Source organism: Moschus berezovskii, chromosome 26 (assembly GCF_049115385.1).
Source record: "Moschus berezovskii isolate FMDL1 chromosome 26, NW_MosBer_1.0, whole genome shotgun sequence".
Taxonomy (NCBI): domain Eukaryota; kingdom Metazoa; phylum Chordata; class Mammalia; order Artiodactyla; family Moschidae; genus Moschus; species Moschus berezovskii.
The window spans coordinates 15919763-15938218 of NC_142485.1; the positions used below are offsets into that span (position 1 = coordinate 15919763).

The window sequence follows — 18456 nt, forward strand, 5'->3', positions numbered from 1 at the left end:
AGAAGTAGAACCATCCTAAAACTCATAAGGAATCTCAAGAAACCCTGAATGACTGAAACAGTTTTTAAAAAGGAGGACACAGTTGGAGGTGTCACAAAACCTACTACAAATGACAGTAATTAGTGTGGTAAAGACAGCCATATAGACCAATGGAATAGAGGAGCGCACCCAGAAATAAATGCTTGCATATACAGCAAATGACTTTCAACAAAGGTGCCAAGACTGCACAAGGGGAAAAGGACAGCCCTGTCAACAAACGGTGCTCAGAAAACTGGATATCCACATGCAAATGAGTGAAGTTGGACCCTTTCCTTATACCTTACACAAAAATTAATTCAAAATGAACTAAGACCCAAAACTATAAAACTAGAAGGAAACATTGTGGGGAAATGTTGGGACACTGGATGTGTGATGGTTTCTCGGATGTGACACCAAAAGCACAGTAATAAAAGCTAAAAAAGACAAATTAAAAACTTCTGCACATGAAAGGAAAAAATCAACAAAGAAAAAGGCAACTTAAGGAATGAAAGAAAATGTCTGCAAATCATATATCTGATGGAGTTAGTATCCCAAAGATATAAGGAACTTCAACAATTCAACAATTGAAAAAAAAACAAAAAATAATTTTTAGATGGGCAAAGGATTTGAGTAGGCAGCTTTTCAAAATAGATATATGAACGGCCATATGACAGACATTTGGCATCTCTAATCATAAGAGAAATACAAATCAAAACCACAGGGACTTCCCTGGTGGTTCAGTGGCTAAGACTCCACTCTTCCAATGCAGTGGGCCCAGGTTCAATCCCTGGTCAGGGAACTAGATCCCACATGCTGCAACTAAGACCTGGAACAATAAATAAATAAAATGCCTCTAAAATGAAAATAAAAACCGCAGTGAGATATCACCTCATACCCATCAGGATGGTCACTATCAAAAGAACAAAAAACAACAAATGTTGGCCAAGATGTGGGGAAAAATGGAAATCTTGTTGAGGGGAATGTAAAATGGTGCAACAATTATGGAAAACAGAATGGAAGTCCCTCAAAAACTTAAAATTACCACATGATCCAACAATCCCATTTTGGGGGTATACATCCAGAAGAATTCAAAGCAGGATGTTGAAGAGATATCTACACACACATGTTTATCTCAGCATCATTCACAATAGCCAGGAAGTGGAAGTAGCACAAATAGTCAAGAGGTCAACCAACAGATGAACAGATAAAATGTGGTATATGCCTTCAGTGGAAGGGGGAGGGGGCGCAGTAAGTTAGTGTTTAGTGGAGGGACTGATGCTAAAGCTGAAACTCCAATACTTTGGCCACCTCATGCGACGAGTTGATTCACTGGAAAAGACTCTGATGCTGGGAAGGATTGGGGGCGGGAGGAGACGGGGACGACAGAGAATGAGATGGCTGGATGGCATCACCGACTCGATGGACATGAGTTTGAGTGAACTCCGGGAGTTGGTGATGGACAGGGAGGCCTGGCGTGCTGTGATTCATGGGGTCGCAGAGAGTCGGACATGACTGAGCGACTGAACTGAACTAAACTGATAGAGTTTCAGTGTTGCAAGATGAAAAAGTTGTAGAAATCTGTTGCACTACAATATAAACACACTTAACAGAATATTCACTTAAAAATGGTTTAATTGGTAAATTTAGTGCTGTGTTTTTTACCACACACACACACACAAGTTTGCTTACCATTAATGCTCCTTATCAAGGGCTTTTGGTATTTCAATGGGTTTTCTTTAAGTGTTCATTGTTAGAAACATTAAAAGAACAGAAGCAAACAAGCTAGTTTGCTTCCTGGTCCAACAAATATGGTTTTAATGTGCTAAGAGTTGCAATTGAAATTTTAATTAACTACAGGCTGAATCTACGACATAATGACAAAATATGACGTTTTATTTGTCCCTCTTGGACAAGTTACCTTTTAAAAAGATTCTTAACTGTGCTAAAAATACAACACAAAATTTACCATCTTAACAATTTTTGAGTGTACAGTTCAGTAGCATTAAGTATATTCCCATTGATTTGCTGACAGATCTCCAGAAATTTTTTTTTTGTCTTGCAAAGCTACGATTCTACATCCATTTAAAAATTTCCCATTTTTCCTTTGCTCCAGACACTGGCAGTCACCATTCTGCCTCTTCTATGAATTTGACTACTCTAGGTACCGCCTACAAGTGCAATTTCACAATATTTGCATAAATGGCAAAATACAATTTTTAAAATATGTGAAATGTTGCCTTGCATCAACTTTTAAGGAACTCACACATTAAGCATTCTGAGGGAAACCAAACCAAAAAAAATTTTTTTGTCAGAAACCAGAAAATAACCAAGGTTATCATATTCTGGAAATTTTCTAGAAGTTTAACCTTGCTGTGCCTGTATTTCATCGTCCATAAAATAGAGACAATAATATTGGCTATTATTGGGGATACCTCTGAGGGATACCCCTGAGGGATACCCCAGAGCACTGGATTGAGAATTAAATGTATTAATACACATAAAGTGTCTGGAACAGAGGCTAGCACAGAGTAGGCACTCAACTAATATGAAATATCATGATTTTTACATATATTCTATCAATATTAATACATCATAATTAAGACACAATGTCTACTCACAAGAAGCTGGTAATCTAAGAATTTAAATGTTCTGCATAAAAGTCAGAAAATGGGAGGAATTTGCCAATGATTATTGCACAAGAAGGCATTCTTCAAAATATGGACAGAATCAGGAAAATAAACTATGTAAAAGAATAATTTCTCCAGCTGACAACTGAATTGGTCTTTAGTAACACAATGATTATTTTCAGATTGCAGCCTGGCCAAGATAGGCACTAATATTATTTTGCAGATACAATTAAAAGCAGATCTGTTTTCACTGAGGGCAAGAAGTTAACAAATTCTTATCTCTGATTTTGAAATAGCCACACAGGAGCTTGTAACACAACTATTTTATTTGCCTGCTCAAGAGACATATTGAAAATGTTAAATGATTGTAAAGCAGTAAGAGTAGTCTTTCTCTTCCTAATGAAATTCTAAAAAGCTACAGTCTGTTGTAATGCAAACAAGCATTTCTGCCTTGGCAGATTCATCACACAAAGTCAGCCAACCATGGCTGAGAAGAGCTTGCGGCCAGCAATGCTGCCACCTGCTGTACAGAAGTGAAATCGCTTTCCGTGGACGGAAAGAAGAAAAAGATTGCGGGTGCCCTGGAAAACTGGAGAAGGCAATGGCAACCCACTACAGTGTTCTTGCCTAGAGAATCCTGTGGACGGAGGAGCCTGGTGGCCTGCCGTCTATGGGGTCGCACAGAGTCGGACACGACTGAAGTGACTTAGCAGCAGCAGCAGCCCTGGCAACCGGGAGCTCCTTGATTTTGGTAAAGAGCTTTATGATCCCAGTAACTCAGCACATTATTGAAGCAGATTATCCCTCTACCTATCTAAACTCACCTGGTGGTTTTGCAAACTTACCCCAACTTTCACGTTTTACTAACTTTGCCTCTTATACAACAACTCGACTTTCAGTTTTTCTTTCATTTCATTGACTCCAGATGGGTTATTTAATGTTGAAACACTGTAGTGTCCGAATTTACAATGATGAGCCGCATCTTCTCCTGTTTCAGGTACAGCCTGTGTACCACTCAATTCAGTTCAGTCGTGTCCGACTCTTTGCGACCCCATGAATCACAGCATGCCAGGCCTCCCTGTCCATCACCAACTCCCGGAGTTCACTCAAACTCATGTCCATCGAGTCGGTGATGCCATCCAGCCATCTCATTCTCTGTCGTCCCCTTCTCCTCCTGCCCCCAATCCCTCCCAGCATTAGAGTCTTTTCCAGTTGAGTCAACTTGTTGCATGAGGTGGCCAAAAGTATTGGAGTTTCAGCTTTAGCATCAGTCCTTCCAATGAACACCCAGGATTGATCTCCTCTAGAATGGACTGGTTGGATCTCCTTGCAGTCCAAGGGACTCTCAAGAGTCTTCTCCAGCACCACAGTTCAAAAGCATCAATTCTTCGCCGCTCAGCTTTCTTCACAGTCCAACTCTCACATCCATACATGACCATGGGAAAAACCATAGCCTTGACTAGACTTGATACATTAGCTACCCTCAAATATTTGTATGTTGACAAAGACCTCTGTCAGTCCCATCACTGAATTAAAGGCATGAATAACTGGCAGGATTTTAGGCGCCATGAATACTGACAAAGTCAGTAGGGAAAATATGTGGATGGATCAGATGAGGAAAAGCTTTCAATGACAGCCTTTAGGTCCTAGAATATAGACAATGGCCAACTGTTTTACCTGTGTCTAGGGGTTTTTAAACACAGACACCTGTTTATGCTGCATACCTACATACACATACACACCCACACCTCTAAACACACGGAGACGCCCCAAAGGAAAGAACACGCCATCCGCCTGTAAACACAAACATCCTTAGGTGCCTCTAGACACTGATCATGCAAGAGATGAGAAGCAGTACCGGGTTGAGTTCACATGCTCTTTCAAAAGCACGATAGCTGCCCTCCACCCACAGTGGAGTGGCCCTGGGAGCAAAGTGAAACGTACATCATTTTTGGCATGAACCATCAGGCAAGTGCCTTCATCATGTTGGGTTAATGTTCCATAACTTTTGCTCTGAGCTTCCACACTGAAAGCGGGAGGCTGTCCCTACATGTCAACATGGTTCTTTGAAAAGACTTAGATGAAGCAACCCCTCTAAAAAAGAAACCCAGGGACTTTCCTGGTGGTCTAGTGGCTAAGACTCCATGCTCCCACTGGGTTCAATCCCTGGTTGGGGAACTAGATCCCTGGGGAATGCCCCAACAAAGATCGAAGATCCCGCATGCCACAACTAAGATCCAGCACCGTGACATAAATAAATAAAAATAAATTTAAAAAACAATTTTAATGGATAACTATGTAGAAGGACCCTTTACCAGTTGAGTTTTCCTTACAGTGCCAGCAAAGCCCAGATCAAATGGCATCTCTTATCAGATTCATATGGTGCTGAGTAATTTCTGAATTTGTTTTCCTAAGCTCAGAGATGGATATTATTCGCATATTACCACTCACTATTTGGCCCTGGTAAATAACCATTTGCTCACTAACTTGGAATATATGAGATACAAATCCTATAATGTCGGTTATGCACTTAAAATCGTATACGCTGAGCTTTAAACAAGGTATCTCTGGGGCCCCACAAGAAAATATCACTCTGCACACAGAAATATTTTGGACGACAATAGCATGAACCCCAAAAGCATAAACTCCAAGGTGGGGATCTGGGCCATCATCTGTAACATTATTTACCTGCTATTTACATTTTCTTTGGTTTGGCTGCTGAATTCAAAAGAGCAGGAGAATCCATTTTGGCACATACATGGCATTTATTATACATCTGCATTTCATTCAGGGAACACAAAGGAAAAGGAACAGAATGCTTGACTTTAAAACACTTAGCCTTGGTATGGTAACTTATTTCTCCAGTCCCCATCAGGCTAAAACGTAAAAGTCTAGAATCATACCTTACAGTCACAGTAAATGTGGTCTCCTAGCACCCACCAGAGACATCACAGCCTGCTGATAGCATTTCTCCTTCGGGGGTGCCCCAGATTTTAAAATTCAGCCTTGACTAAAAAATGTAACTGAAGCCAAAGGCTACAAAACCTAATTAGCAGGATAATGAGCACCCTTGAAAAGAACTGGAAGACAGTTGAATGGGAACTTTGAAAAGACAAAGTATTCTATTGGATACTCCATCTTGTTTAGGCTCCAGGAAAAGCTTAGTGAATATTTACAGGCAACCCATGATAAAACTCTAAGTTAAATGTAGACTTTTACTGTGACCTGTCAGCATAAAGTTGAGTGTCTAAGAAGGTTTCCTAAGAATATCAAAGAACATTCCTGTGATACTGAGAGATTTGTTTTAATAGTCCTGGGAAATAAATATTTGTTACAGTATTCCCTACAGAAAACTAATAGAACACTAGATTGCAAACTATTTTTCTCACAGAAGGTTTATTTTAACCATCTACCTTGTGACAAGCTACTTTCTATGACCTCACTCTTTTGCTACTTCATTTATATATAATTGAATCGGCAAGTCTTGTACCTCCAAGAAAATCATCTCTTTTCAGACTTTTTCCCTTTTTTAATAAATCTGTATTCTAAAAGTTTTATCTCATTAAAATAGATTTATATTATTTATATTTTAAATTTTCTTTTTTTTGTTTGTTTGTTTGTTTTCTTCTTATCACAGCTTTGGCAATATTTCCTTTAGTCCTCAAACTGATAAAGAGATATACCTCATCCCAAAAGACTAGGTAACTCAAGTATTTGTTGGACACTAAATATATTGTCAAAGATGAATCAAATTCCTTATGATTATATACTAGAAGTGAGAAATAGATTCAAGGGATTAAATCTCATTGACAGAGTGCCTGAAGAACTATGGATGGAGATTCGTGACATTGTACAGGAGATAAGAATCAAGACCATCCCCATGAAAAAGAAATGCAAAAAAACAAAATGGCTGTCTGAGGAAATCTTACAAATAGCTGTGTAAAGAAGAGAAGCAAAAAGCAAAGGAGAAAAGGAAAGATATACCCATTTGAATGCAGAGTTCCAAAGAATAGCAAGGAGAGGTAAGGAAGCCTTCCTCAGTGATCAATGCAAAGAAACAATGGAAAACAATAGAACGGGAAAGACTAGAGATCTCTTCAAGAAAATGAGAGATACCAAGGGAACATTTGGTGCGAAGATGGACACAATAAAGGACAGAAATGGTATGGATCTAACAGAAGCAGAAGATATTAAGAAGAGGTGGCAAGAATACACAGAAGAACTGTACAAAAAAGATCTTCACGATCCAGATAATCATGATGATATGATCATACTCACCTAGAGCCAGACATTCTGGAATGTGAAGTCAAATGGGCCTTAGGAAGCATCACTACAAACAAAGCTAGTTGAGGTGATGGAATTCCAGTTGAGCTATTTCAAATCCTAAAAGATGATGCTGTGAAAGTGCTGCAATATATGCAGCAAATTTGCTGCAATATGCCAGCAAATTTGGAAAACTCAGCAGTGGCCACAGGACTGGAAAAGGAGAGTTTTCATCCCAATCCCAAAGAAAGGCAATGCCAAAGAATGCTCAAACTACAACACAATTGCACTCATCTCACATGCTAGTAAAGTAATGCTCAAAATTCTCCAAGCCAGGCTTCAACAGTATGTGAACCATGAACTTCCAGATGTTCAAGCTGGATTTAGAAAAGACAGAGGCACCAGAGATCAAATTGCCAACATCCGTTGGATCATCGAAAAAGCAAGAGAGTTCCAGAAAAACATCTATTTCTGCTTCATTGACTATGCCGAAGCCTTTGACTGTGTGGATCACAATAAACTGGAAAATTCTGAAAGAGATGGAAATACCAGACCACCTGACCTGCCTCTTGAGAAATCTGTATGCAGGTCAGGAAGCAACAGTTAGAACTGGACATGGAACAACAGACTGGTTCCAAATAGGAAAAGGAGTGCATCAAGGCTGTATATTGTCACCCTGCTTATTTAACTTATATGCAGAGTACATCATGAGGAACACTGGGCTGGAAGAAGAACAAGCTGGAATCAAGATTGCCAGGAGAAATATCAATAACCTCAGATATGCAGATGACACCACCCTTATGGCAGAAAGTGAAGAACTAAAAGGCCTCTTGATGAAAGTGAAAGAGGAGAGTGAAAAAGTTGGCTTAAAACTCAACATTCAGAAAACTAAGATCATGGCATCTGGTCCCATCGCTTCATGGCAAATAGAGGGGGAAACAGTGGAAACAGCGTCAGACTTTATTTTTTGGGCTCCAAAATCACTGCAGATGGTGACTGCAGTCATGAAATTAAAAGACGCTTACACCTTGGAAGAAAAGTTATGACCAACCTAGACAGCAAATTAAAAAGCAGAGACATTACTTTGCCAGCAAAGGTCCGTCTAGTCAAGGCAATGGTTTTTCCAGTGGTCATGTATGGATGTGAGAGTTAGACTATAAAGAAAGCTGAGTGCAGAAGAATTGATGCTTTTGAGCTGTGTTGTTGGAGAAGACTCTTGAGAGTCCCTTGCACTGCAAGGAGATCAAACCAGTCCATCCTAAAGGAAATCAGTCCTGAATATTCATAGGGAGGACTGATGCTGAAGCTGAAATTCCAATACTCTGGCCACCTGATGCGAAGAACTGACTCATTGAAAAAGACCCTGATGTTGGGAAAGACTGAAATTGGGAAGAGAAGGGGATGACAGAGGATGAGATGGCTGGATGGCATCACCAACTCAACGGACATGAGTTTGGGTGAACTCCGGGAGTTGGGGATGAACAGGGAGGCCTGGCGTGCTGCAGTCCATGAGGTTGCAAAGAGTTGAACTGAACTAAAATATTTTGTATGAATATTTGTTATGGTAAAAGCAATTTTTTTTAAATTTTAGACTCATGTTCCAAGAGTTAATTTAACTGTGTTCTTCATGGTACACTGTCATAGTTATCTGTAAAAAGCTTCCTTATTTAGTTTATATTTACTTTTATTTCCATCCTCCACATAGCAAACAAATTAGCCCTTCTCCACCTCTTGGCTTATGGTGATGGTTTAGTCATTCAGTCATGTCTGACTCTTGCAACCCATGGGCTATAGCCTGCCAAAATCCACGGGATTTTCCAGGCAAGAATTCTGGAGTGATTTGCCATTTCCTTCTCCAGGGGATCTTCCCAACCCAGGCTGAGAGTCCAGCAAAGCCCTTAGCTTTATAGTGGTGGTTTTTAACCTGCTTCCCTGGAGAGACTCAGATTGCCTTCAACTCCTGATCTGCGCCGATTACCAATGCATTGCCTGCTCAGCCAAAGGGAATATGGGCCCTTTTTAATGTTTTTTTTCTGTCGACTGACACAATATTAAGCCTCATCAGTAAAGGGAGGAAGATGGAGAAGCAGTTCAGGAGGAAGGGGTTTCTTTCCCAGTGCTGCTCTTTCATCAGGGGTCTGAGCACAGGCAGGTCCCAGGTTCGGGGCTCCTGCAGTGTGCAGCAGTCAACAACACCCTGAGAGCAACAGTTTTCCCCAGAACTGTCCCTGGGGACAGTCAGGCAGTTCTGCAGCAGCAGGCCTCCAGCACCCAGCAGACTTCAAGGGGACTGAAGACTTCGCTAGCACCCTCTTCCAAGCAGTTGTGGGGTTTTTTTTAAGTGTTTTTTAAATTTAATTTATTTTTTAATTGGTGGAAAATTGCTTTACAATGCTGTGTTGGTTTCCTGCTATACATCAATGAGAATCAACCATAATTATATAAATATATATTTCCCCTCCCTCATGAGCCTCCCTCCCCTCCTGCCTTCCCACGCCTCTCGGTCACCACAGGGCGCTGGGCCGGGACCCCTGTGTTAGACAGCAGTTTCCCGCTAACTGTCTATCTTATACACAGTAGGATATATATGTCAATGCCACTCTGACAATCTGTGCCACCCTCACCTTCCACCACTGTGTCCACAAGTCTGTTCTCCAGGTTCATCAGGACTATTTTTCTGGATTCCATATGTACATATATACACGATACCTGTTAATATGCGATACTTGTTTTTCTCTTTCTGACTTCCTTCATTCTGCATAAGAGGCTCTAGGTTCATCCACCTCATGAGAACTGACTCAGATCCATTCCTTTGTATGGCTGAGTAACATTCCCTTGTGAGGTATATATATACGACATCTTCTTTACCCATTCATCTTCAATGGGCATCTAGGTTGCTTCCATTCCTGGCTGTTGTAAATATTGCTGCAATCGACACTGGGATACAAGCGTCTTTGTTAGAGTTGAGGTTTTCTCAGGGTATGCACCCAGTAGTGGGATTGCTGGGCCTTATTCCAAGTAGTTTTGCAGTGGAGAGTTGGCAGTAAGACACCTCCCACCAATAGGTTTGCCCAGCACCCTAGAGGGTGGATTTCTGGAAAACTTTAGTGGACAGATTTCCAACAAGTTACACTGTCCCAGCCCCACAGTGACTTCTCTGCCATCCGTGAGCCACAGACATGCCGTCTCCAGCGAGGTCTAGACCCCAATCCTGGAAGAGGGCAGGCCCCTCCACTGGGCTCCTGATCTCACGGAGCGGGGTGTGGCTACTCCTTCTATCTGCTGCTCCTATGCTCTTAGCGTTCTCTTCACTTCTCACTAACAAACATCACATTACTCCAATATCCTATCAAAACCAATTCTTTATACTCAATATTCCTGCTCAAATTATTATATGATTTCTCTCCATTCCCTTGCCACAGCGATTGGTTCAGTCATCTCAAAGTGGTCCAATCACAGCTAATCCCAGGGTATAAGCAGGAACTGGAGGAAAGAGATCCATTCTCTCTTCCTCCTTCTTCTCGCTCTCTTTCTTTTCTTCTGTTAAACTTAACCTTGAAGTGAAAGTGAAAGTCGTTCAGTCATGTCCGACTCTTTGGACTACACAGTCCATGGAATTCTCCAGGCCAGAGTACTGGAGTGGGTAGTCTTTCCCTTCTCCAGGGGAATCTTCCCAACCCAGGGATCAAACCCAGGTCTCCCGCATTGAGGGCAGATTCTTTACCAGTTGAGCCACAAAGGAAGCCCAGCTTAACCTTGGGTAGATATTATCCTGCAGTTGCTAGAGACTATCGTAGGAAGCCTGCCAGTAAATCTGACTATAAAGCCAGGAGATGGAGAGAAACCAATTTCTGATGACATTACCTAAAGCCAGCTTTACTCTGGGAGTTTTCAGCAAGATAAGCTAAAAGTTTCCCTTTGGCTTAAGTCAGTTGGAGAAGGTTATCGTGTTATCCACAACATAACTTATGATTTAGAAGTCAGACAGGGGCATAATTTACCGATCTTGCCAGCTGAGAAACAGTACAGTGAGAAGTGATTCAGCAGAGAGGCAGGGACTCACCTCTCCCTTGGAGGGAATTCTAACCCACCACATAACCAGACCCTACCTTTGCCTCACCACCTGTCCCTCACCACCTGTCCCTCACCACCTATCCACATCTAGCCCTCACCACACAGGGCAGAGTGTCCCCAGACTTGGACTGGGCAGGATCTAAGCACATCAGAGTTGGAAAAAGTGCAAACATTCACTTCAAAGTCTTCCTTAGGTTTTAAACTTCTCTCTCTCTTCTCCACCTCCATTCCCTTGCTTGAAAATAAAAAGTGAAAGAGCCGCTGCCAAGAAGGACATTAAATCAAGCAAAACAGAAAAAGGCAAAGAGAGGGAAATCAAAGGGAGAAATTCTGAGCACCCACAAAGGCTTCGTTAGGCTCACCACAAAGACGAGCTCAATTTCTTGCTTATTGACATTAACGAGTTTGACGCGAGTCCAACAGCAAAGCCAGGCGAAGCTGCTTGCTCTTACTGGGGGCAGGGGCGGGGGTGGGTGGGAGGGGGTGGTCCCAGGATATCTGCAGCTGCTTGCAAATTGCTAAATTCCACGAAAGGTCATCTTTCTTGATTGGTGTTCATTCCTTTCTATGTGCCACCAATCAAGTGCTGGCCAAGCAGATGGCTGCCAGCCGGTCCTGACCCACCAGGTCCGCAGCTGCTGCCTCATCCCAGAACTGGTCCACCCTCCCCTGCCTTGAAAATCCTCCCTCCAGGAGCAGCTCTTTAACTAGAAACCATAGGGGCCCAATGGGTATTTCCTGAATAAATCTATGTGAATGATAAGCTGCGCTATGGGAGGGGCTGGGTGAGAAACAAAGAAATGTAACTTAAGGAATAAAATAAAACAGCTTAAATGGTACAAAAACATAGCAAATACAGACAGTGGCAGAGCTGAGATTCAAACTCCCATCTTTATGTCCAGAGTTATGTATTCCATCAACATGCTGTCTCTCTGGGGACTTCTGAGATCCAGTGGTTAACACTCCAAGTTCCCAGTGCAAGGGGCATGGTTTCCATCCCTGGTCCTAGAAGATCTCGCATCCCGGTATGGCACGATCAAATCAATTAATTAATTTTTTAAAACCTTGATATCTGTCTGGGAAGAAAGGGGGCTAAGAAGGGAGGAATCAAGCAAAGAGGTTGTGAGTTTGGGGAGAAAGAATTAACCACAGCTTTGTTTGTCGGTTTTCTCCCACATGGCAAGCATTCAGCAAGACCTCTCAAGTTATATTTCCCCCTACTCCTTACAACAATCTGAGTGAGTGAGTGAAAGTTACTCAGTCGTGTCCAATTCTTTGCAACCCCATGGACGATACAGTCCACGGAATTCTCCAGGCCAGAATCCTGGAGTTGGCAGCCTTTCCCTTCTCCAGGGGATCTTCCCAACCCAGGGATCGAACCTAGTCTAAAAGTAATCATTTCTACTGAAAAGGATTCCAAAGTTCAAAGAGGTGAAACAATTTCACTGAGGTTGTAAGACTTACAAATGTCAGTGAAAGTAGAAGTGTTAGTTGCTCAGTTGTATCTGACTCTGTGACCCATAGACTGTAACCCACAAGGTTCCCCTGTCCATGAACTTCTCCAGACAAGAATACTGGGCTGGGTAGCCATTCCCTTCTCCAGAGGACCTTCCCAACCCAGGGTTCAAACCTGGGTCTTCTGCATTGCAGGCAGATTCTTTACTGTCTGAGCCACAAGGGAAGCTCTATAAATGTCAGAAGCAGAATTAAAGCACATTTCTATCCAAAGTCCATACCCCTCCAATGCCAAGTAAGACCATCTCTTCCCACTCAAGTGCACCAGAGACTTAAGGGTTGCTTTTGTTTTATGAAAAAACACTGACATTGTGCCCATTTTCTACTACATTTAAAAAAATTTTAGAAACCTTGATGTAAATATGGTATAATCCTAGAGAAATAGATATGTCTTTAGAATCTGTTTTATTCTGGATGCATGTTCGGTAATTCAACAAACATTTACTGAGAGCCAGGCACTCTGGTAGGTCCTAGAAATGCAAAGACAATTAAGACATAGTTCATTTCTTCAAAGAGACTGAGGCTATGGGAGAAAATGGACAGAAGTGAAGTGAAGGTCACTCAGTCATGTCTGACTCTTTGGGACCCCGTGGACTATACAGTCCATGGAATTCTCCAGGCCAGAATACTGGAGTGGGTAGCCTTTCCCTTCTCCAGGGAATCTTCCCAATCCAGGGATCGAACCCAGGTCTCCCACAGTGCAGGCGGATTCTTTGCCAGCTGAGCCACAAACTGGACAAATAGACAATTACAAAATAGTGTGCTGTTTCCCTGGTAGCTCAGAGGGTAAAGTGTCTGCCTGCAATTCAGGAGACCTGGGTTCGATCCCTGGGTCAGGAAGATCCTCTGGAGAAGGAAATGGCACCCCACTCCAGTACTTTTGCCTGGAGAATCCCATGGACAGAGGAGCCTGGTGGGCTACAGTCCGTGGGGTCACAAAGAGTCGGACACGACTGAGCGACTTCACTTCACTCACTGCCCTTTAGTTTACAAGTCTATACAGGCTGTCAGGGCAGCCCAGAGGGAAGGAAATTAGCCTGAACTGCGTGATGAGGAAAGTCAGGAAGTATTTCTGGCAAGAAGTGATGTATGAATGGAGGCAATTTGTATGAATCCAGAGTAGCACTATGTTTCATAATCAGACTCCCCTATAGCCTTAGCTGACCGTCTTCATTTCCTCCTTTCTGATGCCTGGAATGTCATACAATGGCAGGATCTCTGCAGTTGTCTTGGACCATGAGATGACCCTGATGACAGAAACCATGTTCTACAACATTAGGTCTGAAAGATAGATGTAATCCAGGTGTGTGGAAATAAGAAGCCATCATACCAGCCTGAATTAGCCTGCTTATGAATTTTCTCTTGTGGGAAAGCCCAACATCTTTTTTTAATGCACTGTTATTTGGGGTTTATTCAATCCTCAGTTCAGTTCAGTTCAGTCACTCAGTCGTGTCCGACTCTTTGCAACCCCATGAATCACAGCACGCCAGGCCTCCCTGTCCATCACCAACTCCCGGAGTTCACTCAAACTCATGTCCATCGAGTTGGTGATGCCATCCATCCATCTCATTCTCTGTCGTTCCCGTCTCCTCCCGCCCCCAATCCCTCCCAGCATCAGAGTCTTTTCCAGTGAGTCAACTCGTCGCATGAGGTGGCCGAAGTATTGCAGTTTCAGTTTTAGCATCCTAGCTAATTCAGAGTAATGCTGATGCTATTCTCAATTAGACACTCTAAGAGGAGACTTCAGCCTAGTAAAGGAGAGAGAAAAGATGACTTCGATGTAAGACAAGTTCTTCTTAAAGTGTCTGTGAGACCAAGGATAGGATAAATGTTCAGTAAGTAATAAGGGCCATGGAGCTATAGATAAAGATTTTGAAAGGGATCAGGATATGTCACCCCACAATAGGTCACATTGGCATAAGGATTATTTTGACTGGAGGCAGCTGATAATCAACAGATGAAAGAGAAATTCTCTGTCATCCCTTTATCTGCCTAAAAGCAGGGCATGAATTTCCCTTGTGAAGGTGGACGCTCTCCCAGACAAGGGAGAGGATAGCAGCTCACATCACTGAAGTTGGCAATGGAGGTGAGTCTGCAGTCGCAGACCTCTAAAATAATCTTTGTCTTCCATTAGTTTCTAAAGCAGGGTGTGCTAAGTTACTTCAGTCGTGTCCAACCCTTTATGATCCTGTGGACTATATGTATCCCTCCAGGCTTCTCCATCCACGGAATTCTCCAGGCAAAAATACCGGAATGAGTTGTCATTTCCTCCTCCAGGGGATCTTCGCAGCCCAGGGTTTTGTCTATCTGCATTGAGAAGCCCACCAAAGAACTTACTGGAAAAGTCAACTCCAACATGCCACCCCAGAAGATTTACTTCATCAGAAATTCTGGGGATGGGGCCTGGAAATCTGTTTAATAAATTCTACAGGCCATCTTGATACACGCTCAAGACTGAGAATTAAAGAGACAAGCTCATTTGCTAAGACTGAGAAGGAAGTGGAGAGGTTAAAGACTTCAAGAGGATGGGAAACTTTGAAAGAACAATTGGGAAGAAAAAGAGACTGATTGAGAACTTAGGAAAGGATAGCCTGAGATACATTCTGCCAAACTCCAGGTTCTGAATTCTACTACTGGGAGTAAAGATGGAGTGGGAGGGCCAATAGGATTTTGACCAAAAAAAAAAAAAAACCCAATGTGATATAAGCAATTGTAATAGGAATTCTTTGACAGCGTGTATAGGGCCATAGGAATAACTAATGACAAGTAGGCATCCCTGCAGGGAGAGAGAATGCTGCTTTTATTTATTTATTTAAGCCCTTTATTTCTTTTCTTTTTGGCTGTGCTGGTTCTTCGTTGCTGTGTTTGGGCTTCCTCTAGTTGCAGCCAGCCACGGCCACTCTCTGATTGCGGTGTCTGCTCTTATTGCAGAGCACCGGCTCCAGCACACGAGCTTCAGTAGCTCCAGCACACGAGCTCGGTGGTTGGGGTGCAGGGGCTTTGCTGCTCCGCATCATGTGGGATCTCTCCGACAAGAGATCCAACCTGTGTCCCCTGCATTGGCAGGCAGATTCTTACCCACTGTACCACCAGGGAAGTCCAGAACACTGCTTTCAGGGTCCACATAACCTGGATTCACTTCCTAGCTCTGCCACAACCAGCCATGGGAGTTCAAGAAATTTACTTCATCCCTGTGAGCCTGTTTCCTCAACATGGGACTGGAAATACAGCAGCGATATGGAGGCTCCACCTACGTTAAATACGGCACATGGAAATCCCAAGCTCAAAACCTGATATGAGAGAGCTAATGTTATGCATTTGTGTATGTGTCAGATTGTTCATATTAATGCGTGAGCCCTGTAACATTTGTTCCTTGATCTTGTCACTTTCTTGGCTCTTCTGGGCTAAGTTGGACTCTACTTCGGGACCCAGGTCAGTGAAGAGATCCCAGGATACCCCATAGGCTCTTGGCAGAGAGTGGAACAAAGAGAGTAACCCCATTGAAAGCTTCTGTTTGGGGACTTCCCTAGCAGTCCAGTAGTTAAGAATCTACCTGCCAATGGAGGAGACACAGGTTCAATCCTTGGTCTGGGAAGATCATACCTCGAAGCAGCTAAGCCCATGCACCACATCTGCGGAGCCTGCATGTCTAGAGCCTGTGCTCCGCAACAAAAGAAGCCACTGCAACAAGAAGCCTGCATCATGACAAAGAGTAGCCCCGTGAGCAGCGATGAAGACTCCGTGCATCCATTAAAAAAAAAACACACAACAAGTTTCTGTTTGGCAGAGAGTGGAAGCTGTCACATCCACCCACACTCCACTGGCCAACTCAAGTTATAAGGCTCAAATCAAAGCCAGTCAAATGGGCATGAGACTTCTCAGGAAGAGGTGGCATGGGTGGAGAAAGAATAAACAATGCAAACAAAGAATACATTCTATTACCTATTATAATGGCTCTGAGGAATTTCAAATGGGATCTGTGGGGCTCTAGTTGAAAGCAAAAGTCAGAGAACAGCCAGAAGGCAAACTGGTCCCCGCCAAGATGGTGACAGTTTGCCACGATTCTGGAAACTTAATCCCTTTTTGCTATGTCTACACGTTGGTTCTTTCTGATTGGTGACCACCGATGGGTCAGTGTATTCATTTGCTCGGGCTGCCGTAGCATCTCACCATTCTGGAGACTGGAAGTCCAAGGTCAACGTGCAAGGTCAAGAAGTCAAGGGGTTGGTTTCTACCGAGGACCAAGGGAAGGTCTGTTCAGGCCTCACTCCTTGGTTTATAGATGGGCAACTTCATGTTCACGTGGCATTCTCCCTGTATGACTGTCTGTATCCAAATTTCCTTTTTATTAAGGACTTAATAAAAGATCTCCTTTTATTAAAGGACCACCCTACTCCAGCAGGGCTGTCATAATTAATTACATCTGCAAAGACACCACTTCCAAAAAAGGTCCTATTCACAAGCCTTTATACGTGAAATCTAAAAAAAAAAAAAAAAATGGTACAAATGAACTTATTTACAAAACAGAAGTGGAGTTAAAGAAGCTGAAAACAATTTTATGGTTACCGGGAGGGGAAGGCAAGAAGGGATAAATGAGAGATCAGGATTGACATATACACACTACTACATATAAAATAGATAACTAATTTAAGACCTCCTATACAACACAGGGAACTCTACTCAGTGCTTTGTAATGACCTATATGGAAAAAATCTAAAAAAGAAGGGATGTGTGTGTATGAGTAACTGATTCACCTTGTTGTATAGCAGAGACTAACATAACATTATAAATCATCTATACTCCAATAAAAAAAATTTAAGTTCTATCCCAGGCTATTGGGGGTTAGATTTTAACATATGAGTTTGGAGAAACATAATTCAACCCATAAGAGGCAACAATAAAACCCTCACAAGACCTGGCTTGTTTTCCAGAAACAACAAGAAGTTGGACAGCAGTTCTTTCACTCGACAGAATTTCTGGCTGAGAAACAAACTCCAAGTAGTGAATTTTAGCAGCTCACAAAGGGGAATCGTGAACTGAGTCCCCTTAGCACCCTAAACTGGGAACTGCCATCCCCGGTTCACTGGTGCAAACAGGGCACAGAACACCTTTTGAATGAACCGGTTCTGCAGAGACACGCAGTATCAATGATGATTGTCCAGCCCAGCGGAATCCACTGTCTGAGACGCATACATGTAATTCCCTAAGCTCCTTCTCCCAGAGACCAGGGAGAATCAGGCTGCCTATTTCAGACCAAATGTGTGCTCGGCTGGTTATCCATCCCAAAGAGACTAAGCGGGAAGGGGAGGCAGGTTCCCCACTGTCCTCATGTGTGGTGGTGGCTGCAGAGTCACAGCCGACAGGTGAGACCTCTGCTTGGGGCACCTGAAGGTCTCCACTAGAACTCTGCCCACTCTCAACACCTGTCTTCCCCCAACCTTTCTTCTTTTAATAAAAGCCACAGTCCCTTTTGGCACCGCTAAGAAAAATGCCTCCCCTTCCCCTTCCTGGGGCTCCTGTCACCCTGTCTAGAAAGGTTACTCCTTTCACCGGCAGACAATGGGAGCTCTCAGATGACCCCTCCTGCCCTTTCCCAGAGTAAATTACCATTTTTCGCTCAGGTAGGATTCACGGCTTCCCCAGTTCTGTCTCCCTCCCATCCTGGTGATTCTTTCTGCTTTCTTTATGAACTCGTGCCCTTCTCCTGTGCCCACTGGCCTCCTTTCTACACACACACACACACACACACACACACGTTTGCATATATAAAGACTCAACCAGGCCGCTCAGAAAGGAGCGACCGCAGCTGCCCTGTGCCCTATGAGTCATACAGTGACTGTAATAGACACGGGGGTCACATTCCAAGCCCCCGCCTAGAGGCTGAGTACACACACCTTCTCCTGTTACAGCTTTTCTCAGCATCACTATCCGACCTGGCCATAGGCACAGGCAGGGGCTC

General features: G+C 43.1%; 1 long non-coding RNA gene across 1 annotated transcript in view; it reads right to left on the reverse strand.

Annotated features, from left to right (window-relative positions):
- Window positions 1–18256, reverse strand: part of LOC129549229 (uncharacterized) — a 33879-nt gene extending 15623 nt beyond the window's left edge. The window contains exon 1 of the long non-coding RNA XR_008684516.2: window positions 18105–18256. This is a non-coding gene — a long non-coding RNA (uncharacterized LOC129549229). The remainder of the gene's footprint in view (window positions 1–18104) is intronic.
- Between the last annotated feature and the right edge of the window lie 200 nt (window positions 18257–18456).